Below are 25,322 nucleotides of genomic sequence, written 5' to 3' on the forward strand. Positions count from 1 at the left end.
CCCCAAAGAAGATGTTGTTGATAGCGAATTTTGGCCATGGTGCTGATTTGAGAATGTTGTTGGGTCTTTTGTCTAGGATGACTCCTATAGACTTGGCACTGTCAACAATGGTATATTTACTGTTGAGGATGTCTGGTGGATCCATACAGGATTGCAGCAGAGGTGTGGATTTCTAAGTGGAAATAAGGAGAAATTCAGTTTTGGAAAAGTTTAGTTATATGTTATCAGAGGTCATCCAGTTGTTAACAGAGTTTGGGATGTTGGCGAGCAGCGAGATATTCTTTTTTGAGGAGACCTTTAGATACAGCTGTGTGTCATCTGCAAATTGATGATAGACAATTCCTGACTTTATAAGGAGGACTCACAGCAGCTCGATGTATAAGTGTAATATGGTTGGGCCAGTATGAACCCCTTGCCCCACCGCAACAGGTGAGGAGAGATGGTCATCAATTTGTACTCTATACTACCTGCTCTGTGGAATGAAAAGCCCATTTCAGGACCATGCCACAATGCTCATTCGATTTTTGAGTGTGTTTAGGAGCATGTGGTGGTTTACTGCATCAAAGGCTAATCATAGGTCGAGAAGAATCAGGAGTCAAGTGTTTGTCTAGAATTCCAAGAGCATTGTTCACCATCTGCTAAAGAGACATATGCGAAAGAGACTGTTTTTTATAGATTCCTTACCTTGCGTCGGTCGACTCCGTGTCCGTCGTCAGCGCTGTGTTCGCCTGAATGACGTCGCAGTGTCTATTTAGACGCTGCCCCTGCACGCTGACATCAGTTCTTTTTTTTTCCATGACAGCCTAGCGTAGATCCGAAGAGAGCTACTCCTTTAGTCACTTTTTGACTAAGCCTTTTTTGACTCTTGTCGACTTCTTTTTTGAGTCTTCCACTCCTGGTGCGTGAGGGGTGTACCATCATCGGACCGGCTTCAAGCTCTGCGAGGCCTGTCACAAACGGATGTCTTGTGATGCACCCGCACCTCTAGTGCCTGGAGCACAACCCGAAATCGTGCTCCGACTGCTGGGCCATGATTCCTAAGTATTTGCGGAAGATGTCCCGAATGCTTTTGGAGGCCCAGCAGTAGGCTCCACATCGTTCCCAGGCCCGCTCGAGCCCCCACACCTCATTGCACTCCAAGTCATCCAAATCTTCGGGTAAGTCTAAGCACAAGAAGAAGGCAAAAAGGCACTGCCGCTCTTTGCCTTTTCCCCGTCGGTCGGCTGAGGCGACGTTGGACCCGGACTGTTGTTGCTCAAAGGCTCCTTCTTCGGTGCCTCCTTCTGGGGTGATCCGCGCCTCCCTCCCTTTCCGGGAGCCGGAGCGTCCCCTGCCCAGCTTCGTGCATTTTACAAAGCTCTCCGTACCATCTTTGGGCAGCCCGATTACGCCGGCACGCTTTTCGGCCCGCGGAGCCGGGTGGGGGTCCTGCACCTTCGAGGCTAGTGGCTCCGGCGCCGGAGGACCCCGAGGATCTATGCCTGGTTCTGGATCCGCGCCAGTCGACCTCACCTGATCTTCCCTGGCGATAACTCCCCCTGTGTCGTTGTGCCCCTGGCCAACACCATCCCCAACCTTACCCCTGTGATGGAACCAGAGCCGGATCAACGTTGGCCGACGTCGAATCTGACGATGGAGGGTACTTTTGTTCCCCTTTTAATCCCTATCATTTAGAAGGTGGAAATGAGGATTGGGAGGGGTCGCCTTACACTTTAACAGAGCAGCTTGAAGAGCCGGACTGGCGAGAGGACTTGGGTAACGCCAGTGGTCTGGACACTTCCCCAGATCATGGTATGCTTTCTCCCCCTACAGTGGCTACGGAGGAGGGAGCGTCTTATGCTGTGGTTGTGAGAGGTGCACCTGAGGCCCTTTGCCTGGAGCTCTCTTTGGTGATAGTCAGGACTAATCTCCTGATACAGTTGCTTCAACCGGCAGCAACCGCGTCTTAACCCCTTTTGCCGTTCAACAAAGCCTTCACTGATGTCCTTCGGGGCACCTGGTCCAAGCCCAGCACAGGGACTCCTGAGGAGCGCCCGGCTCCGGGTGACCCAGTTTTCCACACCAAACACCCTTCCCCTGGGAGCTTGGTAGTCCAAGCCTTATCCGGATCATCTTGGGATGTGCATGTTCCTTTCCTCCAGCTTGGCATTGCGGTCCGTGAATACCGCATGCCTCTTGGGCCGATACTCCCACACCATCTGGGATACGGTTGTGCAGGTGCTGCCTCAGTGCCCGGAGGAGGACCAGGCCGTTTTCTACCAAGCAGTGGTGGATGGCAGCGAAACAGTCAAATTCACCATACGATGTGGACTGGATACCACCGACTCACTAGGCAGAACGATTGCCAAATCGGTGTCCCTTCGGCGCTACGCCTGGTTGTGGATGTCTGGCTTTTTGGGGGATGTCCAGGCTACCTTGCTGGACATGCCCATAGATGGCCGTCGCCTTTTTGGAGACAAAACAGAATCTGCTCTGGAGCTCTATAACGACTCTCATGCTACGGCCAGGTTCTTAGACCTCGCAGCGGGGAATCATCCACCTCAGTCTGCTTTTCGCCCCTTTCGTGGCTACGGAAGGGGCACCCCACCATGTCCAGGCCAAACCAGCCACCGGTTCATGCAAGCTACCCAGCCTCAGCATGGCCGTGGGACTCAGTGACACGGGTCTGGGAGCCAGCGGGTGAGCCAGTCCATCCTTTCCCCCCTGCAGCTGCAAACCTTCCTAGTTCTTTCAGGACCATCAAAGGCCAGTGGGCGGCAGGATTCGGCATCACCTCCCCACGGTAAACAATCACGTCAGACAGGTGGATTTTGCAGATAGTCCGAAGGGGCTACTCCCTCCTCTTCAAGACTACCCCTCCTTCTATGCCACCGTCTTTCAATCGTATGTCAGATTATCATTTGGCATTTCTCCGACAGGAAGTCTAAGCTCTCTTGGCCAAAGGAGCTATCGAGAGGTTTCCTAAGCCAGAAGTAGGTCGTGGTTGATATTCCCGCTACGACTGGTGCTCAAGAAGGACAAAGACCTGCGTCCTATAATTGACTTCAGGGCCCTCAACCTCCTCCTCCAGAAGGAGAAGTTCAAAATGTTAACCTTGGCACAGGTCCTGTCTGCCCTCAACCCTGGAAACTGGATGGTGGCGCTGAGCTTCCAGGATGCCTATTTTCACATTCCTGTCCTGCCAGCCCGCAGGCTCTACCTGCGTTCACGGTAGGCCACGAGCTTTTTCAGCTCACTGTGCTACCCTTTGCCTTACCAGTGCCCCTCGGGGGTTCATGAAAGTGAAGATGACGGTGGTCGCAGCTCATCTGGGCAGATCAGGGGTTCCAGACTACCCCTATCTCGACGACCGGATGTTGAAGGCGGGCTCGCCCCAGGCTGTCGACTCCCACCTCCAAACTACAGCGGACCTTCTCCATTCACTGGGGTTCACTATCAACGTGCCGAAGTCACACCTGACTCCCTCTCAGATCCTCACTTTCATCTGAGCTGTTCTGGAACAGTGCAGTTTCGAGCCTATCATCCCAAGCAGCGAGTCCGGGATATCCTGGCTATGATACCGATGTTTCAGCCTCTATCCCGGATTTTGGTGAGAATGACCCTGAGGCAGCTGGGCCTCATGGCCTCCCGCATCCTGCCGGTGGATCATGCCAGATGGCATATGCAGGCTCTGTAGTGGGACCTGGAGTTCCAGTGGCCGCAGCATCAGGACAATCTTTCTGACTACGTCTAGCTCTCGCAGGGGACTTCGCAACAACTGCAGTGGTGGTTAACAAATCAAGCTTGTGTCAGAACCAGAACCCTCTCCCTCCCCAACCAGACCTCACAGTGGTCGTGCGGCTATCTGGGAGAGGTGGAGATCAGAGGCGCCTGTCTCTGGCAGAGTCTGGGCTCCATGTCAACCTGCTGGAGCTCCTGGTGATTCGTCTGCCACTGAAGGCATTCCTTCCCTCTCTCAAAGGGAAAGTGGTGAAGGTGTTCAGAGACCACACCACCACCATGTGGTACTGCAACAAACAGGGCGGTGTGGGGCTGTGGACCCTATGTCAAGAGGATCTTCGTCTCTGGACATGGCTGGAACATCACGGCACGACCCTGGTTGTTCAACACCTGGCAGGTTCTTTGAACGCCACAGCAGACAAACTCAGCTGTCGGTGCCTGATGGATCATGAGTGGCGTTTTCATTCTGAGGTGGTGCAATGTCTCTTTCAGCGGTGGGGAGAGCCTTGGTTAGATCTGTTCGCCACCGAAGAGAAAGCACAATGTCAGCAATTCTGCATGTTGGAATTTCCAAGGTGGCACTCGCTTGGTGACGCTTTTAGTCGCGAGTGGAACTGCAGGCTCCTGTATGCCTTTCCGCCTGTTAAACAAAAAAAAAACAACAATTAAACCTGTACCACTTGTGCCCAGCGTGCTAAAGAAGATCAAGCACAACCGGGCCTAAGTCATTCCTGTGGCTCCAGACTGGGCACGAAGAGGCTGTTACCCAGAGCTCCTGAGCATGGCCATCAATCCTCCACTCAGACTGCCTCTTCGGGAAGATACTCTATCGCAGCAGCAGGGGAGGGTTCTTCATTCGAACCTGTCCAGCCTCCACCTCCTTACGTGGAGATTGAGCGGTGACAGTTGACCACTTTAGACCTTCCTCCTGAAGTCTGTAACGTCATCTTGGCAGCCAGGCGTCCCTCCACTAAGACAGTATAATCTTTGCCATGGAACAAGTTTGTAGAATGGTGCACATAAAAGGCTTTGGATCCCCTTTCTGCCCCTCTTTCAGAGGTCCTGTTGTATATACTTTCTTTGGCCCACCATGGCTCTGCACTGGGCACTCTTAAAGGCTATCTTGTAGCCATCTTTGCTTTCCTTCGGTTAACAGATCAGTCATCTTTGTTCAAGTCCCCTATTGTACATAGATTGTTCAAGGGCATTACTCATCTCTTTTCTTCTTCTCCCTTCGTAATGCCCCAGTGGAACTTTAACCTGGTCTTCACCTATTTTATGTGCGCTCTCTTCGAACCTCTTCACAACTGTCCTCTCAGGCTCCTCACCCTGAAGATGGCTTTCCTTGTTGCCGTCACTTCCACTCGCAGAGTGAGTGAGTGAGCTCCAAGCTCTTTGTTCTAAGCCCCCTTTCTTGTCTGTTCATCCGGACAAAGTGGTGCTTAGGACAAGGCCCTTGTTCCTTCCAAAAGTGGTTACACCTTTTCATATTGGATAAATTATTACTTTTGCCACCTTTTTCCTACCTCCGCACCCTTCCAAGGAGGAAAAGCTCCGCTGTCTGGACCCCAAACGTGTGCTGTGTTTCTACCTAGACTGCACGAAAGATTTCCGGGTGGATGATCAACTCTTCGTTGGCTGTGTATAGGTGCCAAGAAAGGTCAGGCTGTTCAAAAGCGGATCATCTCTAGATGGGTTGTCCTTTGTATTAAAATATGTTCTGCTTTGGCGAAGAAGGAACCTCCAGTGGGGCTCTGTGCTCATTCCACCAGAACTACGGCGGCCACCATTGCTCTTGCTCGCGGAGTTCTACTCCTTGACATCTGTCAGGCGGCCACGTGGGCTTCTTTGAGCACTTTCACCAGATATTACTATCTGGATAGCCAAGTACAGAGGGACAGCTATTTTCCCTGTTCTGTCCTCCAGGACTTTCTGGTGTGAACTTAATTTGCAGACCCTCCTCAGGGGTTGGTATTGCTGGGGTATCTGTTCTAAGGTAAGGAATCTATAACTGTCTCTTTCAGATGAACACGCTACTTACCTTCTGCAACAATGTATCTGTAAGTGTCATATGTTAGTTATAGATTCCTTACCGCCCCACCCATCCTCCACGCTCTGTGAACTGAATTCTAGGGACAGGGACTCCCTTGCAGGGCCCTAGTTTAGCACACCAGTGGTCAGTGTCTTGCATGGCTCTGCGCTTCTTGCGTGGAAAGTCATGTCAGAACTGACTTCCGCACGCAGGAGAAGCGTCTAAATAGACACCGTGACGTCATCCTGGCGAACAGGACGCTGACGACAAACGCAGAGTCGACGGATGCCACCTACCGACGCGCAGGAGTACTGCTAAGAAAAAATTCTCTGGATCCAGTCTGACGCCTGGAGGTAACTCTAACATAAGGAATGTATAACTAACATATGTCTCTTACAGATGCATCGTTACCGAAGGTAAGTAACTTGTTGTTCTGTGCTGAAGCCCTGATTGAAACCAGATTAGAATTTGTCTAGGAGTTCTTTGTTTTTGATGTGTTGGGTGAGTTGCCGTGCTGCATATTTTTCAATGATTTTTGAGTGGAAAGACAGGTTGGAGATCACACAATAGTTTTTGAGGTAGTTAGAGTCTGCAGAGGGTCTTTTGAAGTGATTGGCGATTTCCCCAGTTTTTAGGCATTTAGGAAATGTTCCTTGGCTGAGAGCGAAATTCACCAGTTTCCAGTAGGAAAGCATGTCAATATGAAGGTCTTTTGCAATGCCACCTGGTATTCTGTCTTCAGAGTAGTTTGAGGGTTTTGTGTTTATAATAACCTTGAGTAAGTCCTGTCTGTAACTAAATTGAATAGTTGCCATGTCTCTTTGGATTTATATGCTGGCAGAGAGGAAGGGTGGAGATTATGATGTAGTATCCATGAAACTTTTGAGTCGAAGAACTGTTGAAACTCCTCCGCATTTGATGGTGGGTCTTCAGATTTGCTGGGTGTGTGGAGGGGTTGTTGCAGGTTTTGACCACATCGAAAAGTTGCTTAGATCAGCTCTTGGCTGAGTCCAGCAGGGACCTAAAGTGGATGGATTTCTCCCAGAGCATGTGTTTTTTTGTATTAGTACCTAGCTTTAGTGAGGCAATTGAAGTTGGTGGTGGTGGAGGGTGACATCTCCATTTCTTTTATGGGATTCTTAATTCTTTCCTTTCCTCATAAAGGGCCATGTTGAACCATGGCAAGGATGGTTTAGAAAGTTTGTTTTTGCTCTGGAGTGGAGCTGCCAAATGTCAAGCGCATCAGAAAGGCATGCAAAGTTGTGGGAGGTAGCGCCATTCACATTTATGTTGTGGCCAATGGGGGAAGGGGAGTATTTTCTGAACAGGGTTGCTAAGAGTAGTGATGTCTGTTTCTGGTGTCTCAAAACCAGGTAGTTGCTCGTTTCCGTTGACCCTTTACCATGATGTGAGAGAGTCATAGAGTGAATGGAAGAAGAGGGTGATCGGACTAGTTTGCAGCAACTTGGTCATTCACTGAGAGCATGTCGTCTTTGGGGATTATTCAGTCTAGTATTGAGCCTTTAATGTGTGTTAGCTGAATGATATCTTGGATCAAATCATCGTTGAGGAGAGTGAAGGCAAAGTGGTTTACTGTAGAGTCTTTTGTGGTGCTTCAGTGAAGGTTGAAGTCCCCCAGCAAGATCACTTTGTTGCTCTGGGTGGTTTGTTCAGTTATGAAGTCAGTGCATTCCTCGACAAAGACCATGTTATTACATGGTGGGTGGTAGATTTTGAAAGGAGAGTTGTGTTGAGCGCTTAGGTCTAGAGTAAGGCATTGAAACGTGGAGAAGGGGCCATTTGGTATCTTCTTGCATTGCAGTGAATCTCTGTAGATGACTGAGATACCACCCCTGACTCTGCCTACTCGGTCCTTTCTGATAATGGAGTCGTTTGGAAAAAGTAGAAGATCAAAAGTGTTGTGGGATGTGTTGTTGAACAGGTCTCGGTCAGGATTAAGAGGTCAAGATTGTATTGAGGGAATGTGTTGGAGATTTCCGGTTTGTGCTTCATAGCAGATCTACAGTTAGGACGCACAGTGTGTACAGATGAGGTAATGGATTTGGTGTGGGGCGTGTCAGGGGTTTTGGTTATTATAGAGATATTGTTCGTGATAGCAGGCATCTGCTTTAAATGAAACTCTTGTTGGAATCGGTTGAGGGAGAAAGTTGGATTCTCTATTGGTTGGAGTTGTCAAAGGCTGAGGTGGTGGTCGGAAGAAGGGGAGTAAAGGAGATTGTGGGTAGCTAGGTGCTGTAGCTTACAAGTAGGTAAGCAATGCCTTGGGTGAGACTGGGTGTGAATTTTCTGGGGAAAGGTAAATGACTACTCTCAGGTATTGAGCACGGAGGATAGTGGGTCTTTGGCTGTGGGGAAAGATATTCTAAGAGAGGTCATAGTCTGGGTTTAGCTCGAATACAGTCTCATCAAGCTGAGAAAGGTTTGCTCTCAGGAGATCTAGTTTGTGCTCTAGGTGGTGGGTTTAGGTAGACAGGGGATGGGGAGAGGGGTCTATTTGGAGGGCAGGAGGGAGTGTGCTGTGTGTGTGGGAGGAGAATATGTTGTGTAGGTGATCGAGTCTAAGAAGAGTGTAAGATGCAACGAGGCAGAGCATCGTGTTGTGAGGTATGTTTTGTGGTCTCAGCGGGCTTGTGAAAGGTGATTTTAGGGGTGGGTTTAGGTGAGGTTGATTGATCCTGTTAGGGGGCCACAGTGAGGAGATCTGTGGGTGTAAGTGTGTGGGTTTAGTAAGGGAGGAGAGTTCTTGTAAGAGGACAAGTGGGGGGAGGTAAGGTGTTGTGATCTGCAGTCATCAGATGAGGTGATGCAGTAGAGAGAATGTAGCAAGTGTGGATGAGTGGTGGGATGATGGGGACGGTGCATCAGTGATGAGTGTAGGAGATGAGTGGGGTAGTTTGTTATTATGGAGGCGGGGTGTTCTGTGTGTGTGAATGCAAGAGGAGTAGGACTGTGGATTGACTTGAGAGGTTAAGGTATGGTAGGATGGGCTAGTCAGTGTGTGATCGAGCTGGATGGGGTTCTACCAGTGGGGTCTGGTTAGGGGAGATTGGTAGTTGTGACAAGCTGAGGGGAAGTAAATGATTGGGGAAAGAGGAGGGAGTGAGAGATGGGGGAAATTTTGGGGGTTATAGTAATAGTTGGGAGGTGTGAATGGGTGGGTAAGGGTACCCTGTTAGGGTAGGTGTCAAGGCCACTGGTTGCTGATTGATGGACGTGGGTTGAGTTGGTTGTGTGGGGTGAGATGACGTGGTGAATGGTGTGTTGAAGGAGGCTTACAGAAGGGCATTGAGGAGGACTGGGAAGATGTTGTCAAATAGTGAAGATGCAAATCTGAGGATTGAATCCGGATATTACCATTAATTTAGATGAAGATAGAGGTGGCTCCAATAAATAGTGACACACTAAAATATACAAAAAAAGTGATGGATGGAATGCTTGAGTTAATCCCAGCCACTGGTAATTACTCGGGGCAGCATCCAAGTCCATTGTTATTTTGCACACAATGTCACCTCAGTTTTGACCCAGGTATTTAAATTCAATCTTGACCCTGCTCCAATAAGAACAGTCCAACCTGAACTGCCAAACCAGGTACTCCCTGAACCAGAACACAAGCAACCCAAGACCGGTTTCGCCCTAGTTAAGGGCTCATCAGCGTAGTAAAGCATGTTTCCAGTGACACAGGGTGCACAGAAGCCATGTCTGGGCATACTCGTCCCACTTAGGGCGACACACTAAAGCAAAAAGTGATGGATTGAATGCTTTATTTAATCTCAGCCACTGGTAATTACTCGGGTGCACCCCAATTAATCATTACTTTTCACACAATGTCACCTCAGTTTGGACCCTGCTATTTAAATCCAGTCTTGACCCTGCTCCAATGGGAACAGTTCAACCCGAACTGCCAAGCCAGGTCCTCCTAGTCCTTCCAAGACCGGCCTTCCCCTGAACCAGAACTCAAGCAACACAATTCTGGTTTCAGCCTAGTTATGCGCTCATCAGCCAGGTACAGCTTGGTGCCAGGACAGTGTGCACGGAACACCCGTCTGGGCATACCCAAGACTGATTTGCATATAGCTGGGTCCAAACAGCTTACATGGTATGCAAAATAACAATGGATTAGGATGTGGTCAGAGTAATTGCCAGTGGTGGAGATTAATTCAATACTAATAATAAACTTCCTTTAGATGTTATTCAACAAGTCCCTGTGTTTATACTGTCCTACCAACATTTGTGCCCCCTCATAGAAATAAAGAGATAATAAAGTCAGAAAATAAAGAATTAATTGCCTTGCTAGTACTATAAAACTAACTTAATTATTAAAATATCTTTTATAGTTGCAGTTCTTCACATTTAATTCATAATACAATTAAGTTAAAAATATGATTTTTTCATGGATACAAAAATCTTTTGTATGTTGTGAATAATTGATGTTAGATAGTACACCACATTTCTCAAAATGCCAAATCGTTTAGCACATATCCACTGCTATATCATGTACACAGATTTCATTAAAATCACACTTAAATCAAAAACAAATTTTAAAACAATAATACTCTTACGTGTCGACACGGCGTTTCGGTGGGAAAGACTGGTTAACACCACCTTCATCAGGATAGAAAAAGCAGTATTGCAGAATCTAAAATCATCCGTAAAACAGAAGAACATTACAAATATGTTAGATCTGAGATATTTTCATTAACTGTGCAAGGCTATCACTGATCATTAAATGCTAAAAGGCAAGCAGCTATAGTCGTAAAGTTTTATTTAATATTGCAAGTGCTCTAGAAAGGAGGTTAAAGAAAATAGGCAGTCATATCCCCAACACATTCTACATTCCTAGAGGCCCGGGCATGCCTCATAAGATGCATGTCCCACTTGCCCCTCATTCACACATACAGCATAAATATAAAATTATAACATTTCTGTATCTGTTTGTACCTACAAGTTTATTCGTAGTTTTGTTGTGATATCAGTTTGATTTAGGTGTATCAAAATACTTTCTGGACATCTGTCCGGTTGTCTAAACAAACATATATCATGGTTTAAGACAGTGCTATTATTATAATTAATAAACTTTAAATCTCATTTTGGTGTATCGTACCCACCTATTTTAGTGAGACCAACTGTATGTTCTTTTTGAGGTTACTCAATTCCTCACTATGCGTGTATTTATTTAAAAGTTTAATCACTTCTGGTTGTGTCCCCGGATTGTAGTATGTCCTGGCGAAAAACAAAGGTCTGTTGTAATTTGTTTCTACAACAATATTTAAAAAAAGTCAACTCTTAGATCTCATGGATGCTCACCTTATTTACTCTCTTGGTCTTAAGGTACATGTTATCATAGAGGTTATTCAATTCCTCTATGGTGACTTTATTTCAAAGGCCATTTAATAATTTCAGGTTTCTTCTGGAGTGTTCTGCCAGAGTGAAACCATAGGTCTGATTCAGTTAGTTAAGTACCTGTGTTTAGTACTTGCAAAGTGTAGTTAATTTCCCTGCTTTCAAAGGCTCACCTTTTTCAACTAATGGTAGAATGAATGTCCCATTTGCGAGGTAGAATAACTTCCTTTCACTTCTTCTCGCCTTGGTCACAGTATCTGTAATTAAGTAATGGAAATGTCCCATTTTAACTAAACAACCAATTTTAATGGTGTCCTAATATAAAGGACAATTATAGTTCAAGCATTCCATGCATCACTTTTTGTGTTCTTTAGTATGTTAACCAAAGTGGGAAGGGTAAAAAAGGTCATGGGTTCTTAATAGGGCTTTTGTAGTATCAGATGGGGTAGGGTGGAGGAGTAAGGACCTTTCCCTAAGCGTGTAGGAAGAGGTAGGTGTAGTCCTTTTTAGGTCTCGCCTACGCAGCGCATGCGCTGCATAGGAGGAGACCTTTAGAAATCGATTTGGTTTTGAGGCCAAAAACATGCACGCATTGCATTGCTTTCAATGGCAACGCATGCACGTTTGGCGATTCCCTTGTGGGAGCGAGTTTTGGCAACATCTGTTTGTAATTAACTTCCAAACAGATGGTGCCCAAGGCTCGCTCCCACAACGGAATCACTGTGTGTGCTCTCTGCAGCAATCCCCCCACCCCTCCCAATTGTTAACCCGCTTGTTTGCTGTTTTTTGTTTTTTTACAGCGTGCGCGACTTTGTACTTGTTCTATAGAGCTACGTGAGTTTGCATATAGCCTAGCGCCGTACTGTGACAAAATGATTAAATAATTGAAAGTAGGGTCCAAACCAACTTTAGTTGACTCATCTTTACAAGGGGAAAATTGTTCGCTCTTAACAAAATAAAAATAAAACATGGGAAAATGTGATCTGCTCACTTGAGACTCTTGAGGCAGTCACCGCGATTCACCACTAGGTGGCAGATGAGGAACAAACTGCACGTGCATACTGGTGGAAAACAATCGGAAAGCCACAGGCATTTGAAGCAGCCTAAGATGCTTTTCTCATCAGGAGAAAAAGAAAACTGAGGTGGTGTGCTGTTTCACATTACTTTGCATCTAACTGTGAAACAGTCTGTATTCATTCCTCGATCCAGCTCTGTGACCACGGCCTCCTATCTAGAGTCCAAGGTTGGGTCGTGTTGGTTGCAAAATAGATCTAAAAAAAGACTTCCCAAATATAGGGTTAGATGTAGGTAGCTAAATACCGGTCGATAACGGTCGAAAATCAGTAATTATCCCGTTACCGACCGGTATTTAGCATTTTCTAATGCAGGAGGCAGGTTTTAAGGATTTGGTAAAATACCGAATCCTTAAAAGCTGTGTAGGAGGCACTCAAGTGAGTGCCTGTTAGCTTTAAGGATTCGTTCTTTACCACCAACTATAGGTTGGTGGTAAATACCTAATACCTTACATAAAGCATTTTTTTGCTTTTTTCTCAGTGCCATGTGGCAGACATATGTGCGCCACATGTGCACACATGCACAATTCAGGGGTGCAACAGGGTATCAATGGGACACCCTGCCACCCTTGAATATGCTCCCCTATTACCGATTCGGTATTTACCGAATCGGTAATAGTGAATGGCTTCCCATTCATTCCTATGGGCCTCCAGGCCCACAAGAATCAATGGGAATGTGATTCCTTATTACCGAATCGGTATTACCGATTCGGTAATAAGGAATATTACCGAATCTGTAAATTTTACCGATTTATTACCTACATCACATTTACCGATTCTTAAATACCGAATCGGTAAAATTCGGTATTTAAGCATCGGTAAATTGTGATTACCTACATCTAGACCATATTCACACATCAGTGACACAGAAGGGCATAAAACATGGCCTCAATGAGACTGTTGTAAAAAGATGCAGCCATTCTAGTTTAAATTGTGTTTGCCTATTTTCTACTTGCTCCTTCTGACACTTTGAAGAGTCAATCCAGTGAAGAGAAAATAAAACCAGTTCTCTTTACCAAGTTCTTCTCCTAAAATCACCAACTGATGTTTATAAAATGTTCCTCTGTTTGATAACGTCCGCTTGGATTTGGAGACCTGGTGTGACATCATTCACTGTTAGGCAAATAATTTGCTGGTTTATCTACTAGCGCCACCCAGTTGTCCAGACACACAGGGGCACTACACCACCGCCCTGCCGCCATGCAAGTTCCAGCCTACCATGTGCATGCTTGTTCGTTCTATGATAAACGTACGTACGATGGACGGAATACATAGAAGTGGGTATTAGTCACCCATGCCCACGGTAGGAAAAGGTATTCTTCTGATTCCCACTGTGCCAAACATTTGCACATTCGCAAAAAGGGCGGTGTTGTGCAAGAAGAAGCATGAGTCTCATCTCCCTTTGAAATACAGCGGACAGACCAGACAAAGTAAAAGGAAATGGGAAACTCCAGGGCTTGGAAGTTGGAACTGAGACCCTTACAAATGCGAACTATGACAAATATACATCAAATACCTTAATTGTGAGGTGAACTTGAGAATAGTGTTTCAAAAATGTATCCATATACGGTCTAAGCATTGCCATTTCCGTGATGTGACCATCCAACAGATTTACTCTCCAAAATAGGTGCAAGGTGTTACAATGGCATGTGTGCAGTGGCGTAGGAAGGGGGTGCGCGCCGCCCCGGGTGTCATCACTGTGGTGGGTGACAAAATGGCAAAAATATGTGTTTCAAACACATATTTTTTGCAATTTTGTCAAGCCGGGGGTGACGAGAAATTTTCCGACCTTGCTACGCCACTGCATGTATGACACCTTAGGTTGTGAACATTCAGCATAAGCCACTCTGTTGGGTGGGCTCCACAACAGTGTTTTCAGCTGCCTCTTCTCTGCATTTGGCAAGCCTGTTGTAACTAAAACAATTAAATCTGTGAGACAGAAAATGATGCTTATGTTACATGGAGAGGACAAGTTGCCACTTCTTATTACAGAACATTTGGCCCTTGCAGCTGATGGCCTGTCCTTTCACGAACAAGGTCTTGGGGTGATCCTGACATCGAGGGGTGCCCACACGGCACAAGCATCAGCCCGCAGCACAGCCTCTTATTTTGAATGTGGTCTATCTTTCAGTAACCTAGCCGTTGGCAAGCATAGCCCCTGGTGGTTCTTTCACATGGAGCAACACAATGTGGATACCTACAGTGGGTGTGGAAGTTAGAGACACCGGGTGAGCTTTTATCACAGGCGCGTGGTCAGTGACTGGAATTGTGTTGACGCACCAAGCCTTTGTGGATGTGAGATGGCTACTTACTTTAAGGAGATTGCCCATCTTTCCTGAGCCAGGCATGGCTGAAACATGGGTAGGACTCTAGTGAAATGGGGTGGCAGCACCACTGAAGCTTGTTAGTGGCTAAATATTGCTTGAACAGAGAAGTTTGAAGGTCTTTTCTGAAGTGAGTAATTCACTTATTTTGCTGTATTGACTCAGAAGCTTTACAGAGGCTGCGCACTCTTGTTGGACTCCGTGTATCTTTGTTACGTTCTCTCTTAACCACCTTTCTCTCTAACGCACACACATGTCCTCAATCTCACTTTGTCTTCTTCTCTCTGACACATACTCTTTTCTTTCTCTCCTTGTTACATGCACTCGTTTTTTCACGTTCTTGCTTTTTCTCACTGAAACACACTCCTGTTCTCACTATGAAACACACTCTCTTTAACAAACATGCTCTCTCTCTCTGTTTCTCCCTCACTCTCTAATTCTTTCTGGCCCTTTCTCCTTTTCTCCCTTCTATTTTTTTGTCTCGCTCTTTCTGTATATACCTGTTGTCCCACTGAGTTGGAAAGCCTTCTGTGTACTCAGCTTTTCAGAAATATGGGGATGCGGGAGGGAGCAAAATAAAAAAAAGACACTGCATATTTTTTTATTTTTATGTTTACATGGGAAGGAACCTTTGTGAATGTGCTCACACACTTTCATATCAGCACATATATTTGTTCATACATTACCAAAACTTACCTCTTTTGAGCGCGCGATTTTAATGCCTAGAGTTGTATGAATTTGACTGTTTCCTGTCTATAACAAGTACTTGCAATACAATAGGTCTCACATTTTAGAAACTTTGACCTATTGCTATTGTAAATGGCCATACCTTTTATTACTGCAGGTTTTAAAAATGATAAATAAAATACATTATTTAAAATTACAATAGCTCAAAATCTCGCAATTGCGAGACCTGTTGCATTGCAAATGCTTGTTCTGTTTTGATGCTGAAGACGTTGGGCATGATAGTTCTTTGTTGCTATAGGAGGTACATAAAGTCTATCAATGGGGAGAGCAGTGTAGTCCTTTCTTAGTTGCAGTGTTGCAGTTTTATCCTCGCCCTCCAGAGGGGGCTCCGAGGTTGAAATGGAGAAGAGCATGCACATGTTCTGGGGGAGGAAAGAGGAAGAGGGTGGAGGGAGGGGCCAATGAAAGTAGCATGGCTGACGAGGCTAACAGGGCTACAACTCTTCTCAAGAGCCCTCCACGGCATCTGAGGTGGGCTTTGGAGGAGCAGTTTCTGCCACTGTTGGGTAGTGGGTGACGGTAGGTTCTTCATCTAGAGGGGCGACAGTCAACTTCCTGCTTCTTTCTCTGGGGACAGTTTCTATCAGGGTCTCTGGTGGCCCTTTCGCTCTCCAGGGGTATCGGCCTCTCACCTGCATGGACTCGTGGGCCATTGCCATTACCCATGTCAGCCTTGCTGGTCCGAGGGCCCTCTCCATTTCACGGACAAAGCAGGCACGGCCCTGCTTTCTCGTGCCAGATCCCTAGGCTTGCGCCTCAGAGTGACCCTTCCGAGCCGTACCTTGCTCTTCGATGACCTATGCCACCGTAGCCACCAATGTTAAAAAACACAAATCATAAGGCCATTAAATGGCCTTTCTTTCACATTTCCAAAACCTTAATGTTCTTCTGCTGTCTGAGACCGCTGCACCAGGCAGGGAGCTTGCAGGGATGGGGGTCCTAGCCTGCGAGGGCATGGCTTCCATGGCGGCCGCCATCACCGCGGCCCTCACCTCCTAGAGGAACCAGCTACTGGTTGTTAGAAGTAATAAGACTAAAATAAATGGGCTCCATTGCCCTCTTTTGTTTTGATTCCTCAAGGTAAATGGAATTACAAATGAGCAAGCACCTCATCATGGAGGTGTAGTTAGATACCTACAGCCCCATTAATAGAAGCATTCCACTCATCATGGCTGGAGTACATGTTAACTGTGCCATTGGAAACGATCATAAAACTCGAGCTATATCTCCCTGATGTAGCCTTACCAGGTCGAAACCGGTCTAGAGTTGCTTGTGTTCACATTTGGTCAGGGCCGAGCCTGGCAGTTTGGTGTGGACTGTTGCTATTGTGGCAGGATGAAGTTTGATTTGCAATGGGCTGATCTCTGTTTAGAGTGGCATAATGGCCAGAAAACAAAGGACTTTAGTTCTTTCCGAGTAATTAGTATTATCATTCCACCCATCACCATTTTCAAATCCTCACCGTGATGACAAGTGTGACGGGTATACTCATATGTGGGCTCCATGCTCATGATGCTCAAGTTCACTGAAGAGTTCTAAATAGTCCAGAACCAGTCTGTGGTTTCTTTTATCATACGGAGGAAACCTGGCCTGGCAGTTCCGTCTGGATTTTTTTTCTATTGAAGTAGGACCAAGGCGTATTTGAATATGACCAGTCTTTGTCTAGAGTAGCATGGATAGGAAAACAAACTGATGGGGTGAAATTTGTTCCCGATTATTTACGAATGGATGAGATTAAACCAAACATTCCACTAGTAACCTTTTTGTTTTTCTTTGGTGCTACTTGCAGCAGCTCTTTCTCTTGCACTTTGCTGTTATTGCAATTCGGGGGATTACGTGCAACATGGTGATGAGATGATGCTGATGTCATCATCCCTAGCTACTTTTTTGTAACTGTACTTGTCTGTTTAGTATATTTTTGGAATTAACATGTTGAACTTCTGTGTAAGTAGTGTTTCCATAATATATTCATACTCTATAGCTGCTTGAACAGCTTTTTTGGATCATAGGAGATTTAATGATGAGAAGTGTAAATATAATAATTTACGTCTCAAAAAATAGTTTTGACTTTTTTTCTCTCCTTTTGAACATGAATCTGTGTGTTTTGATTTTGTGTTTTTAAGTGCAACAATTCATAAAATACAAATCATTGTACTTGTTTCAATGTTACTTTTTTTTTGCCAAGTATATCACATGTTAATGCTTACTAACACTCAGTTTTTAAAAGAATCACGTTTTTCTTTTATTGACTTTTAATTGTTTCTTTACAAAAAACTACTTATATGGATGCTTGGCCAATTAAAATGTTAACAGAGAAATTTGTATGTATCCATAGATTCCTTGGTAACAGGTGGTGCTATTGTGCAGTTTGGATACTCTTGTTGGAGAGAAGTGTTGTGGCCTCACCAGTGGAGTACCATCCGACACTCCTGAAAGATTGTACTCTTGTTGAATCTAATCACATTCTGGGTAACATGTGATACCATATTAAAAATGGCTTTAACAAACAAACTAGACCATTGATCAACAATGCACCTATGTACATTGGTTATTCCCATGTAATATATTCTTCTATATTCTCCCCTCTTCAGTTCCCCACAGACGAAGGTTCACTTTAACCAACAAATATTTTTTAGGTCCCTTGAGAACATAATGTTTTTTTCTTGCACCCTCTAAATATCTTTCAGAATTAGAGACTAATATATAATTATTTATATATTAATATGTGTTATATTTAGACCATGAATCCCCGTGCCCAGTATTCCATAACAATTTTCACTCATTTCTGTGACAACCGCCAACGCATACCAAACTACTTCTTCTTGCTGTGTAAGATCAGAGCACTTTCAGTGTTTTTTGTGTTTTCATAATTCTATAGGGTTTATTCAACTTCCTTAAAATAATTTTAACCAGCTGCATATGAAGTGGTTTCTTTTTCCTCACCGAACTCCGTTTTGGAACCTGCATGTTTAACATACAGTTCATATGGACAGAACATGAGAAGAGAATTGAAATGCTTGCAAATACTCTTAAGTATTTTGTTCATTGCTTTGGGGCCTGCATTTTACATGTTTACCTTGACTGTGCCAACGCAAGAAAGGACCACCCTTATGCTAGAACCGATGCCTAGTCTACTTTACATGAGTTAATGGGCAGTCCTAGATTCTTTGCACCTTGTTGATGTCTTCGTGAGAGCAAAGCTGCACAATATAATCATGTGCACAAGTTTTTCAGTCGCACGTTTTTTGTCACTTAAGTCTTCCATAGTAGACTGGGATGTATGTCCCATCATAGGTGTGTGTGTGTCCCAAACATTACCGATATAGTCCATGGAGAGTTGAATGTGCCTGGGTTTGCTTGAGATGCAGCTCAGCTGGGTCAATGTTCCACTGAAAAATACAAACTGCTCCTTTTGGTGTATTCAGAAAGATTTGTATAAAGCATTTTTTTCTGCTGTGGGGGCAGTTGAAGAAAAAGATGATAGTGCTTCATAACGCTCCATCTACCTCCGCCAGTTAAGAAACTGGGCGTTTGCATTCCTACAGCATTATTTAATATTGTTATAATGATATTTCTTTTTACTATAACAAATCTTTCTAAGCTTCACCCACTACTAATTGTAAAACCAGTAAAGTGTAAAAAACAGTGATGATATCGATGTATCGATCTCCCACTGACAGCTTAAGAATTGAGAAAGCCCTCCTGGGATTTGAACTTGGGAGTGCATGTTGCACACAGATCTCTTCATTCAACTTTGTGATATCACACGGAATGATATTCCTTTAGCAGCACAGATAACTGATCTGAAGATTGAATAATGCAGAGGTTCTCCTCAGACATGGTAGAAAAGACTAATTTTGAGTTATGCTTTTTAGCTTCAGACCAGAGGAAATTGATTATTCCCCGGTTTTTCTTTTACATTGATGTTACTTTTACGTAGCTTTCTGAGTTGTTAATAGTGTCGAATCTTTCCTACAGGGAATGATGTGCTCCTTCTTGTGTCTGAAGTGAGGTACATGCCATTTTTTATATGGACTGTTTTGTCTTAGCTGGCTTAGCTTACAGTTCAGTTGATCATGTATGGTCTAGTTTGAGGTGTCTTCCACAATATCGAGTTCACTGTTTGACATTGTGTTGATCTAGTATATTAAAACTAGATTTGCGTGTGATACTTTTTATCTGGTCTACCATGATTAGATGAGACTGGTGTGACCATTCTTGGGACAGTTGAGAAGGAACAAATAAATGCATGCCTGCTTGAGTAGTGGCGAGAGAAGACACTACAGCAGATCATAACAGCTGAGAGAAGAGCAAACTCCCAAAATGTTAGACACTGAAAAAGTTGCTGTGTAGTGTTTGTGTTTTTGAAAGATATACTAGAAGTTATTTATGTGCTGCTGCAATGAGTCCTACATCAAAGCCTTAATTGAGAAGGCTAGGTCGTGAATTGAACATTTTAATCAATCCCGTGCATATCGCCAGAGTAGTCCTGAAGTTGCCTTGAGGATGAGCCTTGATTAATTATTTTAACTGCTCTCTTCTCACAGATGCTGCTTGATTGGAAACGTATGTGTGATCTCCAATATGTAAACACATTGTTGAATTTAATAGTTCGAAATTGCCTGGTAATAGTGGTTATTTTTGCTTTGTCCTTGGTACAACACATTACTTGATTTGCAAGTTACGGTCCCTTGCATGTTCACAGTGTCCTTATTGGTATAGCTGTTTTTTTCTCCACTGCAGAACTTGCAACTCTTCTTCGTATCAGAGATATTTTTTACTAAGGTAGGTTCTGGTTTTTGGCACCAAACAATCCTGCACATTGATGCATGATTAATGGCTAGATAATTTAGGTAAACAATATAGTCCGCTAACCTCCTTCCTTATGGTATAAGTAAATAGTCCAAACTGTAATCAGTCAATCACATATCTAGGTCTGTTATGATCCCTATCCCAAGGTAGAATCATTTGATCGGCTCTAAATACGAGAATGCTCAAGGCACATAATCAGACATTGGTCACATCGTGGTGTATAGATCTTGGGCTTCCTTTTTAACTGTAAAATGTCCTTGTAGATGAGAAGTTTCAGTAGCATCTTGTTTAGTCTCCGAAATCGAGATATCCAATCCCAGATCTTTCATATTAATTGCTACCCCCAGCTCTACCTGATGCGCCTGACAACTTCTCCATACTGTTGTTAGGGGTGCCCACTCAGTGCTTGACTTGCGTGCTTGCACAGGGCCAGCTCCATAGTCCAAAGATTTTGTAAAGACCTGCCCCAGGAGCCCGGACCTCCCTGTAACGGAAGTGATGTCACTTCCTGAGTGGGACAACTGTCACTTTTTGCATGATGGCAGAAAGTATCCCTCCCTTCTACTCATATGCGCCAGATTGAATTCTGCAGGGCTAAACCAGACTGTCCGTTTTATGTTGCGGTCCTTGTCTTTTGTGGAGGATGTTCTACTGTTAAACTTATCACAAAAGCGGATGAACCCAATACATATGAATGTCTTAGTGAGAAACATTATCGTCCTGGAAATCTGCACAATCCACTGATATTGGTCTGCAGAAGATAATACTAGCACATTTATGCTCCCTGGAATAGAAAGAAAACCATGGAAACTATGTGGCTTATTCATATAAAGAACTCTCTTCACCCATACAAAGCCTTTTGCTGGTAGAAGTTGAGTGGCAATTTATGTTGCTTTCTGGGTATAATAAGTCTGTAGCCTATGGTTAGGGATGTGAATGTCGATGGGGCGGGAGGTTAAGGGTTTGGACATATAAGTATATCACAATTTCTTTAAGATTGTATAGCATTGCATGTTTCTGATTAAAACATGGAATTGAATCTTACACTGCACTAATCTTGTAACGTGTTCTATGTCTGGATTCACATTGGCAAGCAAATGGGTTGCACTACTGTTTTGAAGCTTTAGAACGTACATAAACGTCGAGTCATTACTAAATGAGTAAAATTACTCACCCATTCTGATTGCCGTACTGAGGGGTAAACCTTATTTTGCTATAGACCTCTAAGCTTCAAACACTGGCTGTCTTGATCTTCCACACCTTCAAAGCTGTTTGATGAGACCCCTATTTCTATGTCGATAATACAAAGCGATCCATTCTTGCATTGAGCTAAAAAGATGAGGAAGAAAGATGGCTCTGTGGTAAACAACAACAATTTTGGTTTACCATGTGGCATTTCGTGCAAAGGTTACGGCAAGTACCTTAGGAAGCAAAACCCGGTGCCCAGCTGAGAACTGAAAATAAATGGGTACCCATCTTTTGGCACGTGCGTGGAAGATAGGCACGCCTTCTCTGTACTTTCACTCCTGTTAGTGAACAACCAGTCTTGAACAGTCTGGTAACAGCAAGCTGTAGACCACCTAAGGAACCCTGTTGCTTATGTATCTTATGCAAGTGAGAACTATTGGCAAAGCCAATAGTTCTGGCTTGTTGTCGGCATAATGTTATTTAGTTCATTATATGAAATACCAGTCGGAGGGCACACTATGCTATGAACAGATTTCTTCCGTAAGTGGTTTTAAGCCACGCCCTTAATTACATTGGCCACGCCCTTTGAGTTTTTCAATCCCACTTAAAGCTCTGCAAATGTCACCCAAACCCACCACAGGTTCCAAATGTGAGTTCCCAGAACCAGATCATTTTCTCTAACGCCTTGAGACGTCGCCTTCTGCAATGAACATTAGGTGAATACATGCAATCCCTCACTCAACTGAAAGTCCCTCAACCTGAAAAGAGACCCAAAGAGAACGTCTATTGGCAGAACTGCACCTACGCAGCATGGGGAACCTCTAATTAAAATTATCCCGACAACATGGTACTAACTGCCTCTACCTTTCAGAGCAATGAGACACTGCCCGCGTGAGCTTTGTAAAAATTGCAGTCAATGCTAAACGGTATATGAGAGCGCAGTCCAAAAAAACACTTGTTCAATCGCGTAGTTTCGGATGAAAAACGCACTCATGTATAATTGTTTTCTTTATATTAGGGCAACACATTTTTAATAGCTGCTACCCCCAGCCTGTCTGGCCACCATCCCCCACTCACCCTGAGGGCTAACAGCAGGAGCCACAAACGAAGGCAGAGGCAGGTAGAGCGCGTCTTCTTACCAACGAGCCTTGCTCCGTGCCATGTCACGCGCAGCTCACATCCACGCTAGCAGCTCTGAGGGCCAACCAGCGTTGCGCGCAGATCCGTTCCAGATGTGGCGCAGTCGCGTTCCAAATGTGAGGAGACCCTGCTTGCTCCAGCGTGCGGTGTGGGTGATGAGCAGTGTCAGTGCCCCGCCTCAGTACCTCCATGGATGTACTTCAGTGCGCAGCGCCAGGCGTCCGTCTCCGTACGATCAGTAGATGTACTTCTGAGAGGTCCCAACCTCTGCGACAGAGGCCCTGACACTGAGGCAGCCGAGCTCTGCGCAGACCAGTACTCTGCTATGACGTGGAGACATTTACTAACGACTCTGAAGGAACCACGCGCCACAGATAGTTTGTTCAAGCTGACCTTAGCCATGCTTTCAAACATTGGTCCAAATGTGAAAAGTGACCCATTTAATTTCCAGGTGCTGGCGCAAGACTGAAAAGGCCAGTTAAGCTCAGTTGCAGATTGGCGCCAGATCATAACTGCTGAAATAATGCTGAACTCTCAAACTACAGCATCTGCAATGTGAGGTATTCATCCAGTCTGTTTTAATTTTTTTATTCTTTTAACATTCTGGTATTTGCAGGACATTATGAAACAAGGTGGGGGCTAGGAAGGACCCTCAGTATATACTCTTCGTAAATCAGCAACAGGAGCAGTTCAACAAGAAACCCGTGTAAACGAACAGAGTTGAACGACAGTGCTAGCAATGCCACTTAGCCGAAGTTTAAAACAAGCGCACGCTCACAAGTTGGGGGGAGTGCGGCGGAGAGCAGGGACATACAGTGTTTACCTTGCGGGAGCGAGCGCACTAATTGGTAACATATGGCGCCGCTCGCGTACGCTTTGCCATTGAAGGCAATGTAACACGTGCACGTTCTTAAGCGAAAAACCAAACCGATTTCAAGAGGTCTCCTCCTTATGCAGCGCATGCGCGCTGCATAGACGAGACATAAAAAACAATTACCATACTGAACATATGCACTGTTGCCTTGTGTTTTTCTGTTAAAAAAAAATAAAAGAAGTAGCAGCAAAGACCAGACTGACAGAAATAGACGAAATATTTAATAGACGAAATATTTAACAAACGATTTGGAGGCCTTTCATCATTTGAAATCATTCACATGCAAACTACTATCCAAGTAAATGTACTCAGTTGCTGTAATAGTGGGACAGTGAGTAAAAATCAAAGTGTTCTAGAGTACACTGCTCTTCACATTTTATTTACTTTAGGCACGTCAGTCACACACAGCATCACTGAGACTTGAGCTGCGAAGTTATGCAGTGATGCTTGCTGATAAAAAGTTGTTTGTACTATTTCCTAAGATTGAAATATTCTAATTCCAGCACTATTTCGCCCTACTTCAGGAAAACATACTGGGATGAAATTTAAGCCAGATATGTATTTAGAAGAACTAGTAGCTAAATATGAGCTTATGAGTCTGTGGATAGATAAAACAGTATCTAGTATGGGTAAGAAAAACAATTTACATCTTTGAATATCCAGTATTGAGGCTTAAAACCTAGGTGCTCAGTAGCACATTAATCTTGCATACTGTTTTAATGGGGAGTAGTTGGAACGGACTGTTCTGTTTTGAATTACTAGCAGGTCGTAGCACATTAGGTACAACCAGGGTGACATATGCTTCTGGGGTGGAAGTATGGGGTGAAGAGGGTAAAGTTGGTGCTCCCGGTTCTAATAGGAGTGGTATTTGTTCCATCAAATCCTCATTCATACTGCTCTCATATTTTGACGTTCATGCTCAATACCTCCTGAAGCCTAGCAACCGTGGCTGGCCTTGGAGTCTCGGGATAGAGCCAGCCTGATAGCAGTTTCAAAATGGCCTACTTAATCTCGTTTGAAGTGATGTCGCAGAACGTCAGTAGTCTTGATGGGATGATTAAGAGGGGCACAGTCCTCAAATTTGCTGAACGCCACTCCCCGTTGGTTCTCCTCCTGAGTTCCTGCTGTCCTTTCCTAAGTAGATTTGGTTATGATGGAGTAATCCACGCAGGGTGTACAGTAAGGATCGATAGGCATAGAGATCTTGATTCACCAGTCACTTCCCCTGGTGATCATCCTCGTTTCATCAGATATATGGGGTAGATGCATACCAATTGAGGGTTGGATAGAAGGGAAACACCAACTTATATATACAATATACATTCCTCTGCAACTCTTCAAATCCACTTTAGGATACTTCAACCTTCTACTGCCTAAATTGCCACAATCATTATGGTCATTGCTGGGGAGGAGGGGATTGTAATGGAGTTATGAACCAAGCTTATTGATGTGGCAAGGTTAAAGGTGACAAATCCAAGGGCAGAGTAACATTGGCAGATTGGGAGAACTCATTAGGGCTATGTGAATTGTAGCAGATCTGGCATGCCTGGTAGCGAGAGTACACGCAGATGTCGGGCCCACGGCTCTCTGTCAGGAATAGACTACTACTTTTTACCTGTGGCAGATATCCCAGTTAAGAGGAAAGTAAGTATCCTTCTCAAAGGTATATCTAATCACTCCTCAATAATTTTACAGCTCGGAACCGCTCACTGGCAGGAGTGTGCCTGAGGTGATGGCTGTTCGCTTGGCTCCTTACTGATATACACTACTTGAAATATAATGCCCAGGAATTGAAAAGTTTCTTTGAATTTAATGAAGATTCAGTGGATTCCTTCAGACCCTCTAAACAGCAGGAGAATTTACGCTCCACTTGAGAGCGAAGGAATGAGAGCAGAATCGTGTTGCCTCCAAACTTGAGGACAGAATTCTTAAATTAGTGTGAGACAACCTTGCAACCTAGGGCAAAACGATTGAATGCCTGCTGCAGTCTGATAAATCATCTTCCCGATGACAATATTATTCAGACCGCTAGGACATGGTGGATTGCTACA

At 44.6% G+C, this 25,322-nt stretch overlaps 1 protein-coding gene across 5 annotated transcripts in view; it reads left to right on the top strand.

The window, feature by feature from the left end:
• TAOK3 (TAO kinase 3) overlaps positions 1 to 25,322 on the top strand; it is a 1,265,547-nt gene that overhangs the window by 398,979 nt on the left and 841,246 nt on the right. The window lies entirely within an intron of this gene.

Source organism: Lissotriton helveticus, chromosome 11, assembly GCF_964261635.1.
Source record: "Lissotriton helveticus chromosome 11, aLisHel1.1, whole genome shotgun sequence".
Classification (NCBI taxonomy): domain Eukaryota; kingdom Metazoa; phylum Chordata; class Amphibia; order Caudata; family Salamandridae; genus Lissotriton; species Lissotriton helveticus.